The sequence below is a fragment of the Theropithecus gelada genome, chromosome 15 (assembly GCF_003255815.1).
Source record: "Theropithecus gelada isolate Dixy chromosome 15, Tgel_1.0, whole genome shotgun sequence".
In the NCBI taxonomy this organism is placed as follows: Eukaryota; Metazoa; Chordata; class Mammalia; order Primates; family Cercopithecidae; genus Theropithecus; species Theropithecus gelada.
In genome coordinates, this window is record NC_037683.1 from 86,814,665 (window position 1) to 86,827,497 (window position 12,833).

The following is a 12,833-nucleotide window of genomic DNA, read 5'->3' on the forward strand; positions in this document are numbered from 1 at the left end:
TTTCTTCCTAGCATCGATAGACTTTACATTTTGACATGTTTTTGCAATGGCTGGTACCTGTTGTTCCTTTCCATGTTTAGTGCTTCCTTCAGGATCTCTTGTAGGGCAGGCCTGGTGGTGACAAAATCTCTAAGCATTTGCTTGTCTGTGAAGGATTTTATTTCTTCTTCACTTACAAAACTTAGTTTGGCTGGATATGAAATTCTGGGTTGATAATTCTTTTCTTTAAGAATGTTAAATATTGGCCCCCACTCTCTTCTGGCTTGGAGAGTTTCTGCTGAGAGATCTGCTGTTAGTCTGATGGGCTTCCCTTTGTGTGTAACCTGACCTTTCTCTCTGGCTGCCCTTAACATTTTTTCCTTCATTTCAACTTTGGTGAATCTGACAATTGTAAGTCTTGGAGCTGCTCTTCTCGAGGAGTATCTTTGTGGCATTCTCTGTATTTCCTGAGTTTGAATGTTGGCCTGCCTTACTAGGTTGGGGAAGTTCTCCCGGATGATATCCTGCAGAGTGTTTTCCAACTTGGTTCCATTTTCCCCATCACTTTCAGGCACACCAATCAAACGTAGATTTGGTTTTTTCACATAATCCCATGTTTTTTGGAGGCTTTGTTCATTTCTTTTTACTCTTTTTTCTCTACACTTCTCGCTTCATTTCATTCATTTATCTTTAATCGCTGATACTCTTTCTTCCAGTTGATCGAGTTGGTTACTGAAGCTTGTGCATTTGTCACATAGTTCTCGTGTTATGGTTTTCATCTCTATCAGTTCTTTTAAGGTCTTCTCTGCATTGATTATTCTAGTTATCCATTCTTCCATTCTTTTTTCAAGGTTTTTAGCTTCTTTGTGCTGGTTACGTAGTTCCTCCTTTAGCTCTGAGAAGTTTGATTGACTGAAGACTTCTCTCAACTTGTCAAAGTCATTCTCCTTCCAGCTTTGTTCCGTTGCTGGTGATGAGCTGCGTTCCTTTGGAGGGGGAGATGTGCTCTGATTTTTTGAATTTCCAGCTTTTCTGCACTGCTTTTTCCCCATCTTTGTGGTTTTATCTGCCTTTGGTCTTTGATGATGGTGACGTACTGATGGGGTTTTGGTGTGGGTATCCTTTCTGTTCGTTAGTTTTCCTTCTAACAGTCAGGACCCTCAGCTGTAGGTCTATCTGATATTCTATCAGAATATAGAATATTGCTGAACAACGAGTGTTGCTGTCTGATTCTTGCTGTAGAAGCTTCGTCTCAGGGGTGTACCCCACCATGTGAGGTGTGAGGTGTCAGTTTGCACCTAGTCGGGGATGTCTCCCAGTTAGGTTACTCAGGGATCAGGGACCCACCTGAGCAGGCAATCTATCCATTCTCCGATCTCAGCCTCCGTGCTGGGAAATCCACTGCTCTCTTCAAAGCTGTCAGACAGGGGCAGTTACCTCTGCCGAGGTTTCTGCTGCTTTTTGTTTAGCTATGCCTTATCCCCAGAGGAGGAGTCTACAGAGGCAGGCCAGCCTCCTTGAGCTGTGGTGGGCTCCACCCCTGGATTCAGTTTTAAGACAGTTTTTCATCTGCTTTTCACATGTTATAAAGTGGCTTTTCAAAATGTATGGACGGGCCCCAGGGAGCACATGTTTGTTTCACTGTTCTGTCTACAGAATGTCACTTCTTCCGTGAATGCTAGTAGCTATCTTAAGTGTAGTTTCCCTTTGTACAAATAACATTACCTTTCTTTGCTGTTGACTTTATAGTTCACTTTTGTGCAAGTTACTCACACATTAGAAAAATTCCCTTATGAAGGTGACTTCATTGCTAAATCTTTCTAAATATGATCCACAAAATTTATAACACTACAGAAAGTGATTGATAAGAGATAATCTTCTAAAGAATGTCATCCAAGGAAGGCTAGTTTGAGTATTGAAAGACAAATTGATTGATTTTTATTTTATATGTATTTCTTCACAATACCATAATTTGTTGACTTTTTAACTGCTGTATGAAAAAATAATGTCACTCTTGTTTTATATTTCCAGGTGAGTGGCTCAAGAAAGTGAACTAATAGAGAATGCCACACCAGAGAACATTAAATGATCCTAGATGTGATTGTGGAGGAGAAATAGTGAGCATTTCTCTATTATTAAAACCCTTGGTGCAAATATTCTGAAAGAGAAAGCAGATAGAAGTAGATTTATTATCTTCATTTTAAAATAATTTCAGGGATTTCCTTGGAAGCTACCTTTTGTGATGTTATTAAGCTCACTCATCATATTTCCTTAAGTGCTGTTCTTCCTTCTTAGTTTCCTCTTTATTTCCTACCTCATGGCTTTCGTATGTTGCTGTTCTACACTCTTTGGCCAAATTTTGTTTTTTAAAACTGAGAATTATAAAAGCAAAAGCTCATATGGAAGTTAACGATGTAATGGTTTTATGAATATTAACTAGTTTAACCTTTCAACATTACTATGGGATGTGTACTGATATTTTCCTTTAACAAATAAGGAAATTTAGCTAGAAAAGCTAAGTAACTTAAGATTGCACATCTCTAACTGGTAGAGCCAGAAATTGAATTCACTGAGCCTGACTTCAGAATTCATGTTCACTGCTACTATGCTTTCCAGGCTTTATGATTGTTTTGATAGTTCTTAATTCCAAGAAAATAAGGCAGGGAGGGAGAAAACAGGAATAAAGGAAACAAGAAAGGAGGGAAAGAACAGACAACTGATCTACATTTGTGATAGAAAATTGCATTTTTTTTTTGGCTCAACATCCCAATTATCTGTCATTTTCATGTCACAGGACACAAATTGATTCTTCAGTTTGTTAAAGTATTGATTTCTTTAAATTTCTGCTGTAGTTTCCAAATAAGATATTAACATTTAACAGCCATCTAAAGGAAAAGAGGTAGACTTGACAGAAATACAACTGGTGAGTTTGGAGGTGGATTATAGCAGCACCACAGCATTCAAACTGGTTCTTGTTTTGTTCTGTTTTGTTGTTGTTTGCCTGTTTTGTTTTTTTCTTTTCTTTTTTTTTTTTTTTTAACATTGACTTTCTTGCTTTATTTCAATATGCTTAGTGTAGCCTTACTGAAGAAATTTTGAAAAAATCATACACACAGATTTTTTTTTTAATTGGTGATGTCTTCATCCCTACCTTTTCTGGGGGAGAAAAACATTGTGGAATACATATTTGGAAATAAATGTGTACACCTAGACTCAGTATGTGAGACATGGACATAATAAACGAAATTCCACCTAATTATTCAGCATCAAGGTTACACAGTTTCAGTTCCTAAAAGCAACGTGACATTGGAAGTAAAGAATGCAGATTTCAGTAACTGACCTATTCAACCAAGGAGGAAAAATCTAGATTCTTTTGAATTATGGTGTATTCTAAGGAATGGTATTTTTAACTTTATTTTGAGATACTGTATTATTTTCCTTTCTATTAGGAAACACTGTCTTTTTACCTTTCCGGAGGAGCTTGTCTTCATTTAGCTTTAAAGCTAACTAGTTTTCTATTTGATATAAGATGCTATTTCATTACTATTTTCAGTGCTGTTCAATGAATACATTGCTTAGCTAACATGATATATTCTCTGTTAAATGATACATCTCAATTTTATTAAAACTTTGATTTACGAAAAGCTGCTTTTGTGGGTTATTTTTTCCTTTAAAGTGAAAAAAAAGTTAATTCTATTTTGGGAAAAAGAATATAGAATTAGTAGATTCTGATTTTGTAGAATATTTAGGAATGTTGTCCAGTAGCAATAATAATGTATCCTGTTAAGTATGTTTAAACTAGTAGACTATATGTTAACACTGCTTCTCTTGAAATTACAGCTTTCTCTTTACATCACATGATTTATTATGTAAACTTGAATACACTGACCGTAAAGATTTTTCTTATCTCTGTAGTAATTCACAAGAATGACTTTAATAATGATAGTGTATAGCATGCCTGTCAAATTTCTAAAATTGATTTACAATTATTCCCATTACTCCCCCAAGCTTACCAATAAGGTAGGTGATGTGAGCTACCTAGCCGCTGGAGGCAAGTGAAACAGAAACATGAAAAGTGGCTATTTCTAGTTTCTCCAGTAAGTGGCAAGAACCAGTAATGAAAATCTAAGCCCGTGAAACCAGTTACTACCTGTGCCTTAACATATTTCTAATACAATAGTATTAGACTATTTGGAAAACACAATTTAAGGAAAATGTGAAGTAATAATAGAACAAGACTATTCTGACCTTCGAGGGCACCTTCTGTCTATTAAATTGTTATCCTAACAGCTTCTCCAACCCCATCCGTTTCATAAAGGTCAAGGCGTGGTTTTCATAAAAACTTAGCTGGGTCAAGATACTCATGATTATTTAAAACTTTGAAACAATACTCACAGGCCATACTCATTTCTTACTTGATATATTTATAAATATACTTTGACATTGGTTATTTTCTGCTTTTACCACTAAATATCTGACTTACTTGTTTAAACTCAAATTTGGGCATTTGGAAGCAAGAACAGGCAAGCAAATTATGTGATAGAATGTGATATCCAAAATAACAAATTTTCGGGCTAATTATTTTTTTTTTCTAAGTTATATATAACAATGCTTAACCTATTTGTGGTTAAGTATCACTGTAAGAATAATTAGAGAATAAATTTAGGTAAGATAAATTTTACCAAGAAGTAGAGAATAATATCTACGATAGAAGAAAAATGCAACTTGCATTTATTTCTTAATGGTTGAGATCAATCTTTTACCATGAAATATATTATTTCAAAATATACTTCTTCAAAATATGTTGTCATAGCCTTAATTACTTCCTGTTTTGTTAAAGTAACTGGGAAATAATTTTGGGTCGGAGTTACAGAATAGTATTGAAATACTCTACCAGACTTTATATCTTTTATGCAATAATTTATGGAGATTTCCTTTCGAGAGAGCAAATTAGTGTTCTTAAAAACAAGGGCTAGCTTTTCTTTTGTTACTAAAACCTAACATTCAATCTTGAAATTTTATCATAGTTTTACAAGTTACAATTAATCAAAACACTTTGCCACTAACTAGAAGTTTTGTAGCAAGTATTTCCATTTATTAAAGGATGTACACATTCATTTCTCTTGAATATTTATTTATTTCAAAATGTTCATCTAACAGCAGTTCAACACCTCTCTGCTTCCCTTTTTGCATAAAGTGGATTGCTGTGTAATTAATAATTTCTAAGAGTACAAAGACTTAGGAGAGCAATGAATTCTCAAAGCTGAGGTTATTCACAGCTCGGCTAACACACTTGTACTAACTGAACAAGTTCTCCTTCCACATTTTCAAATGTGTCTCTGAGTCTGTAACCACGCCTGTCCATTCACCCTCCCCCAATATTATTTATCTTTCCACTCCCACACCCTTTCTCATTGGCATCTTATCTATTCTTACAGTTCCAACCGCCATCTGTTGATATCTTCCTAATCTGTATCTTCAAAATAGACTTCTATTTCAGACTTGTATAATTTAATGGGAAGCAGATGTCTCACAGACACCTCAAGCTCAACGTCCTGTTCCCACCCTCTCACTTTCTATTGAAACTGTCTCTGCTGTCTGTAGTCCCTTCCTTGTTCTTTTGCGCATAAGTACGATTTTACAAAACCCTATTTAATAGACATGATAAGACCCTTTAATGTCTGTTACTGACCACATTTAATTAGTCACTGAGTTTTGATAAACTATATATCCTAAAATGTTTCTGTTTCTACTTTTTATATGTTTGAGTCAGTCCCTTATATTTTTGTGTGTGGACTAAGATAGGATTTCTTGACCTCAGCAATATTGACATTTGGGCTGGATAATTCCCTGTGGTAGCAGGCTGTCCTGTGCATTGTAGTATGTTTATAGTATTCCCGACCTCTACTCAATCGATGTCAGCAGCACCGCCATCTTTCTCAGTTGTGAAAATAAAAAATATCTCTAGATGTTGATAATTGACTCCTGAGGGGCAAAATCACCATTTACTGAGAATAACTAAAATATTATAATACAATTGCTTACTCACTTGTTCCTGCATTTTCAGCTTCAATTTTTTCCATTCCATCTTCCACAAAAGTTAATTTTTCGAAATTAACTTACGGCTCGAACTCTCCTGTTTAAAACCTGTCAGTGACTCCACATGGCCTAAAGCCATTGCCCAAATGGCCTTAAGCCATTTATTGCCTCACTGCTCCGTTTTCTTTTGACCTGTGAACGTTACTCAAAGAGCCAAGAGTTAACTCTCAAAACTTTGTATTTAATATATACATAGTACAGACATCCTAACAAACATTCTTACAAACATTCTTAATATTAATGTTTAACCATAACTTCTAGGTAGCCTTGACTAAATTTAGAAATGTATTTAATTACCCCAACTCTTTCTTTCCTTGATTTCTTGTATTATATTTCTATATAGCTGGACCAGACATGAGACTATAATTCGATAAGAAGGGAACCCATTCATTTTCAGTATTGTTAATAAAGAAGCTTACCTAAAAGAAGGAAATCAAAACAAGGTTTGCAAGCCGTAAATTTTAATTCCTATTCTCCTTTCCAAATTATGTTGAGAAAACAGAGAAACAAAAACAACTGCCCTACAGAAAGAACAGCATATATTTCAATGTACAATTCAGAAGCACCTGCATTAGTCAGAAATGCCATAGCAGTAACCTGACCTATTGTTAGAAATCTAGCAAGCACATTTTTCATTGTTCCCTAGTGGGACTTTATGCCAACCAGTATTGATTGTGAGAGTTTCAAACTTCTATTAGATTCTACTGTCACTTAGTTGATAATTATTTCAGCCCAACAGTAAGATGATTTAGAGTTGTGAAAATAAATAGATGGAGGCTATGCAGACTGGGTCAAACTGCCCAATACTTGGGCAAGCCTTGTCTGAGTTCTCGTTCTCATTTGATATCAGAGCATGAAATCTTCCCAATATAGATATTTCTGTAAGACTTTGCATTCTTAACTTTTAATTAGTCATGGAAATCATTGCTTTAATTTTTTTAAAGTATATGTTCAGTTACTGTAAGAACTTAATGTAACTCAGTATAGTTCAGAGTGATACCTAGAGTTTGTACAAATGTAGACATAAAGTGATGTGAAGCAGGACCTAAGGTAAATGGGAAAGAGTAAGTAGCCATTGGCAAAAAGGAGCATACACAGGAATAGAAATGGGATGTCACCTGGTTCCAATAAGTACATAGGGTTTTACCTCTTCGAGACAGAGACTAGCAGAGATATTTTGTTTTGCTCCCTCTAGCACAGCATTTCTGCTAAGCTCCTATAAGCCATCTATTTCTTCCTCAGTTGGCAAGTGCATTTACAACTTTCATCAATATAGTGTGTGGTAAAAAGGATGGGCTCTAGAGGCAGGCTGCTTATACTCAAATTCCAACTGTACCACTTGCTAACCATGTGCTGTTGGATAAGTCACTTAACTTCTCTGTGCCTTGGTTTTCTCATCTGAAAATTGTGGTGGTAATAATGCTACTGATCTCATAAGATTGTGATATTGAATTAATTGTCCATGTAAAATGCTTAGAACATTGCCTGCTAATGAGCAGCCATTCAATAAATGCTGTCTATCACTATCCAGCACAGACTGATACAACTAAATAGTAATACAAAACAAAGGCAGGTAGCACCTCAATTATGAATCTCAGATGGCCAGGGCATTCCTGACACAAATGGGAACAACGTCAAATAACTCTTCTTTCTTTCTGTTCTACCTTCTTTCAGGTGTCTGTTTCCTCTTCATGCGAAATTTGTAGTACTCAGTTGTCTCCTAGTTTACCTTATGGTTTTGATGCCTTCAACACTTGGCCTGAGTACAGAGCGTGAAATAAAAAATAAAGTCAGGCGTGAACCCGGGAGGCGGAGCTTGCAGTGAGCTGAGATCCGGCCACTGCACTCCAGCCTGGGTGACAGAGCGAGACTCCGTCTCAAAAAAAAAAAAAAGAAAAAGAAAAAATAAAGTCAGTTACATCTTTTACTTGTAATTTTAAAAGGTCCTGGGTGATGGCTTTCAAATATGACTACTCCATAATGTGTCAAGATTTTTCTAGAAAAGTTTGGCCAAGGAGCATGGATTTGTCTGCTGTGTTCACTAGCTGTTAACAGATAATTTCTTTTGATTTTTCCATTCTATTTTATTCTAAATCATCTCTTCCTTGTTTCCTGTCACAAGCTAACATCTTATTCTTTTTTCACTAATTTGACATTTTGCAATGCTTATTACATAAACGTTATTCACAGAATTTGGAAGCTTTTGCCTGATATCCTATAGACTTCAGGAGAAAGGTACTATGGAAAATATTACTGTAATTATTAACCATAGAAATAATAGCACACCACAGCTGTGAAAGAAATAGGAGAAAGTGTATCCAAGTGCTTTTGCAGACATTTTAAGGTCCACACAGCAGAAGCTTAGAAATAGATCTCCTCTTGTATTTTGGCCAAACCAAATCTCTTTCTCGATTTATGTTAATTATACCTAAAAACCCAATCCCCAAGGCCTTGGTCTTTTCATCTCCTCATTTAGAGCTCATTCTTTTTCACTGGCTAGTAATTACCGTCCAATGTCCTGACTACCCAGCTGTGCTCTGACAATGTTACCTAGTTTTAGCAATCCCATCTTCTGCTGAGGTGAGCACTATTTCCTGCTGCTTAGTGACTGTTAAATCACCCCACAAAGATGCAAATACCTGGCTCCTTTGCAAAAAGAGATGGCAGTATAAGTCACCTACTTTTGTATGATGCAAGTAAAACTTACACATGAGAAGGAAATGAATTAGATTTTTCTGGATATTTGTTTCTCAAGATTGTATTTAAAGGTTTAGATTATATGGCCAGGGAAGGCATCTCTGTAGCTTACCACACTAATGGTTCTATGTAATTTTCCAAACAAGTGGTAAGTCGCTAAAGGAAGAAATTTCATGTTTCTTTAAAAAGTATGAGAGGAAATAAAGCCCCGATACATGTCACTTTAATAATCATTTAAAGTAGAGTCTGGAGTTCTGTTTTTTAATTGACACCTTCTCTTCTTTCTACCATTTGCAACTTGTACAAAAGAAGATGGTCATTACTTTTGGAGCCAACAAATCACTAACTTTCAGCATGAACTGTTGACTCCAGGTAAAGCAGCCCCCAGAGTGTGATTTTTAATCACATATAAGTGAGCCTTCGTAACCTTGCTTCATTTTATCATATCTTTCTCATCTTCAGATTCTCCCCAAAAGAAAGTTAGTTTTCACATGATTCGGAATTTAGACACATTATTTAGCTCATAAAGAGGAAGATACAAATGACTAAAAATAAAGCATAGGTGTCCACATTTTGAGATGGGTTCATGGAGCCACTTATCATAAAATAATGTTTTGGCACTGGTAAATATTATTATTTTTGAAACACTTGATGAGAAATTTGGGGTATAAAAATCTGTTAAAGGATTCTATCCTTTAAAGAAAATTGCAGAAGGATCAAGTTACTTCTTCTAGGTAAAGCTTTCTCTGTTTGATGGTTCTGGAAGCCTTGTCTTTAATATGTTTACATTAATAATAGATATCAAAGGTAATTACGCAAGGGCAAAAAAGTGAAATATCCATTTATCTGAAGAATGAAAGTTACATTAAGTGGTAGTAATTTACTGTTATTTTCCAAGAAATTGTTCAGCTGTTTTCAATTTATATAAGTTATAGTCTTGATGGAAAAAGATTATTTCAGCAACTACTTAGGTCAAATGGGGTTTTTGGCTTTTTAGAGCTGCATGATCCAGTATAGTACCAGTAGCTGTACATGACTATTAAGCGCTTGAAATGTGACCAGTCTGAATGGCAATTTGCTGTCAATGTAAAATAGACAACTGGATTTCAAAGACTTAATACCAAAGAAATGTAAAATATCTTATTAATAATTTCTATATTGATTTCATCTTAAAATAATTATTTAGATACAACGGGTTAAATAAAATGTATTATAATTTCATGTGTTTCTCTTCATATGCTCAAGGAAAAATTAAAATTTTACATTGCACATCTAACTCATTATATTTCTATTAAATTATTCTGCTTTGGAGAATTAAACATTGTTGACAGCAGAATCACAGGAGAAAGAAGAGAACAGAATGAAGAGGACAATATGGGTTTGTGTCCAAATGCATCCCTTTATTCTGGTATCTGAACAATATAGAGAGCTACGAATAGGAGAAGAAACAAAACAAAACAAAGAATAGTTTTCATGAGGAACTTTGAGGATATAATCATCTCTGCTTGGGGGCCACTCCCACAGAATACAAAAGAAATGAACATGAAGAGGTTTTTATTTTTCTTGCTGCACATTAGGCTATTAAACATCTTGCACACCTTCTGTGGCTTCTTTCAGATATTCTTCCACGCTGCAACTAGGAGAGGCTATTGAATGTGATGGTCCCCTCAGATGCCTCGAGGAAGATGAACAATGGTAATCAGATATCCTAAAGTTATCTTTAGGGCACTGTGTCACAGGCAAAATAGCAGCAATGCCTGGTGGAAGCTGACTTTGTGCATACATATGAGAGCCCAAAGAAGACTTCAAACTTCATGGTGGGCTGCCGAAACAATTTGGGAAGATAGTATGAAGAGCCAAATTCCTATTGCCATTATGTCACTCCATAGGTACCTATGAACTAGGGAAACTTGGAAAAAATCAGAGTCCCCAGATTTACTCTTCAGTGGTCAAAGTAAGAAGGAATATTGTTATTTGAATTTTAATCACTGTCTTCCGTTTTCTTTCAAACAATAATTTTTCAATTATCATTAGGTTTTTTTTTTTTTTTTTTTTTGAGCTACTAGCTTCTATTTTAAAATAAAACATTACTTTTGGATAACTTATTTGTTTTCAACAATTGAAACTTTATTTTTGTATACACTATTTGGGAAAATTCATTTCTCCCTGTGGGTTTATTTTGTTCCATTTGTTCTCCAGTGCTGGGCCTGGTTAGGAAACTTTTCTTTGACCTTTTTGGACATTTATTTCTCTCAGCTCCTCCTACAATTATTTAAGGCCCAATTCTTGTTATAAGTTCCTAATTGATGCAGGTAGTTGAATGAAAATCACCCCTTGCCACTCCCCCAATTCGCTTTCTGAATTGGAGAGAGAGGATAGCTGGAGGTGTTGTCCCTGTCTGTGGATGTGGTGGGGAGGAGTCAGAAAGTGGAAACATGGACATATTTTTGTTAGAGCTCTAAATCTAGTGATACATCATTGATTTTATCTCTGCCAGGAAATAAAACCTTCAGCTGCAGCTAAGAATTTGGAGGTTACTGAAGGAGGTTACTTTTTCAAGAGCAGAAGTAAGGATTCCACTGAATTTGCTCACCAAAGATAAGTCAGCAAAGAAAACTTACTGAAGAATACAGGTTGTCTACTGTGTTTTTCTTATTTTTTTGGAGGTTATTTGATCATGTTTATTTGAAAATTGACCCCTATATGACAGTCCATTCTGTTGAGTTTATTGTTAAAAGAGCAGGAATGATTAATGACTATAGTGAAATTATGGATTCCTATTGTTACTAGACTAATATTGTAAGAACCAGCTAAATCTTATAATGTATGATACATATATGTGTGGCATTCTTTGGTGTAGAAATGATTGTGTAAATGCTGATGCTATGTAGTTTACCTTCTGCCTAAATCAACATCAGTGCTAAAAATGTATATAAATAAGGTGAATATTTTGAATTTATTTAAGGCCCTTCTCCAAAAAAGAATAATAATTTAAGTATTTTTTGTAGAACTATGAGAAAAGCTGACTAATTTGCATAAACTGAGGAGCACAATTGGAAATACAGCAAAATTGTTTAATTATTTTTAAGTGAATGCAAGTTTATTAAGACAGTAAAGGAATAAAAGAATGGCTACTCCATAGGCAGAGCAACAAAAATTATTGAATTTTTAAGTGAATATAATCATATTGCTTTGACTTATTGTCATCTATTTATAAGAAATAGCTATTCCACAATCTTCTTAATGTTTAAATATTTTGTAATAGGCATTAATATTATATATTTTTATGTTATTCATATATATTAATAATAATAACTAATAAATATATATTTCTTATTATGTACCTGACATTGGAGTAAGTATTGAGCCTGTGAGGTGAGTAACATTATTACCTGATTTAACAAATGAGGAAACTAAAGTCCTTAAAAATGGTGGCTTTTGTTGACATATGTTGTTTTGAATGCTTTCCTTCCTGTTCCCCATCATTTGGCATGAGTTCCTTGGGAAATGACTCCTCCACTGAATGCAATCAACTTAAAACTGTCAAGCCATATATTTTTCTGCCTTCTCTAAGAATAAATGATGGTCAAGTGTTCTTTCTTCCAGGAACATAAATCTTAAGCAGACTTACATAAGGAAGGGAAGTGGTTGAATCTGAGGTATTTCCATGGTGGTCTTTGAGGAAAGCCTTCCATGAGTTCCCAGTCCATATTCTCCAAAGGATTTCTTGGATATGCTTTATATATGGTTAATTTTCCAACTTCCCTTAAGTGTTGTGTGCTCTAATATTTTATTCTCTCTCTTGTTTTTTGCTTCACTTAGTTAGAATTTCTTTCAGCCAATGAAGAATTCTAATAAGAAACATGAATCTGTAATTTTGAATATTCCAGAATAGTCGTGGTCTAAACATTACATCCTGCTGTTTCACTAATTACTTGAAATCTGGATATTCCAGTTTCAACAACGAGATCTTAAAATTGTAATTCCCATGTCATGTTATATATAAAGTACCAGGCGATCACTGTACTTTGTTAGCCTACTTGCCCCCTTTGAATTAT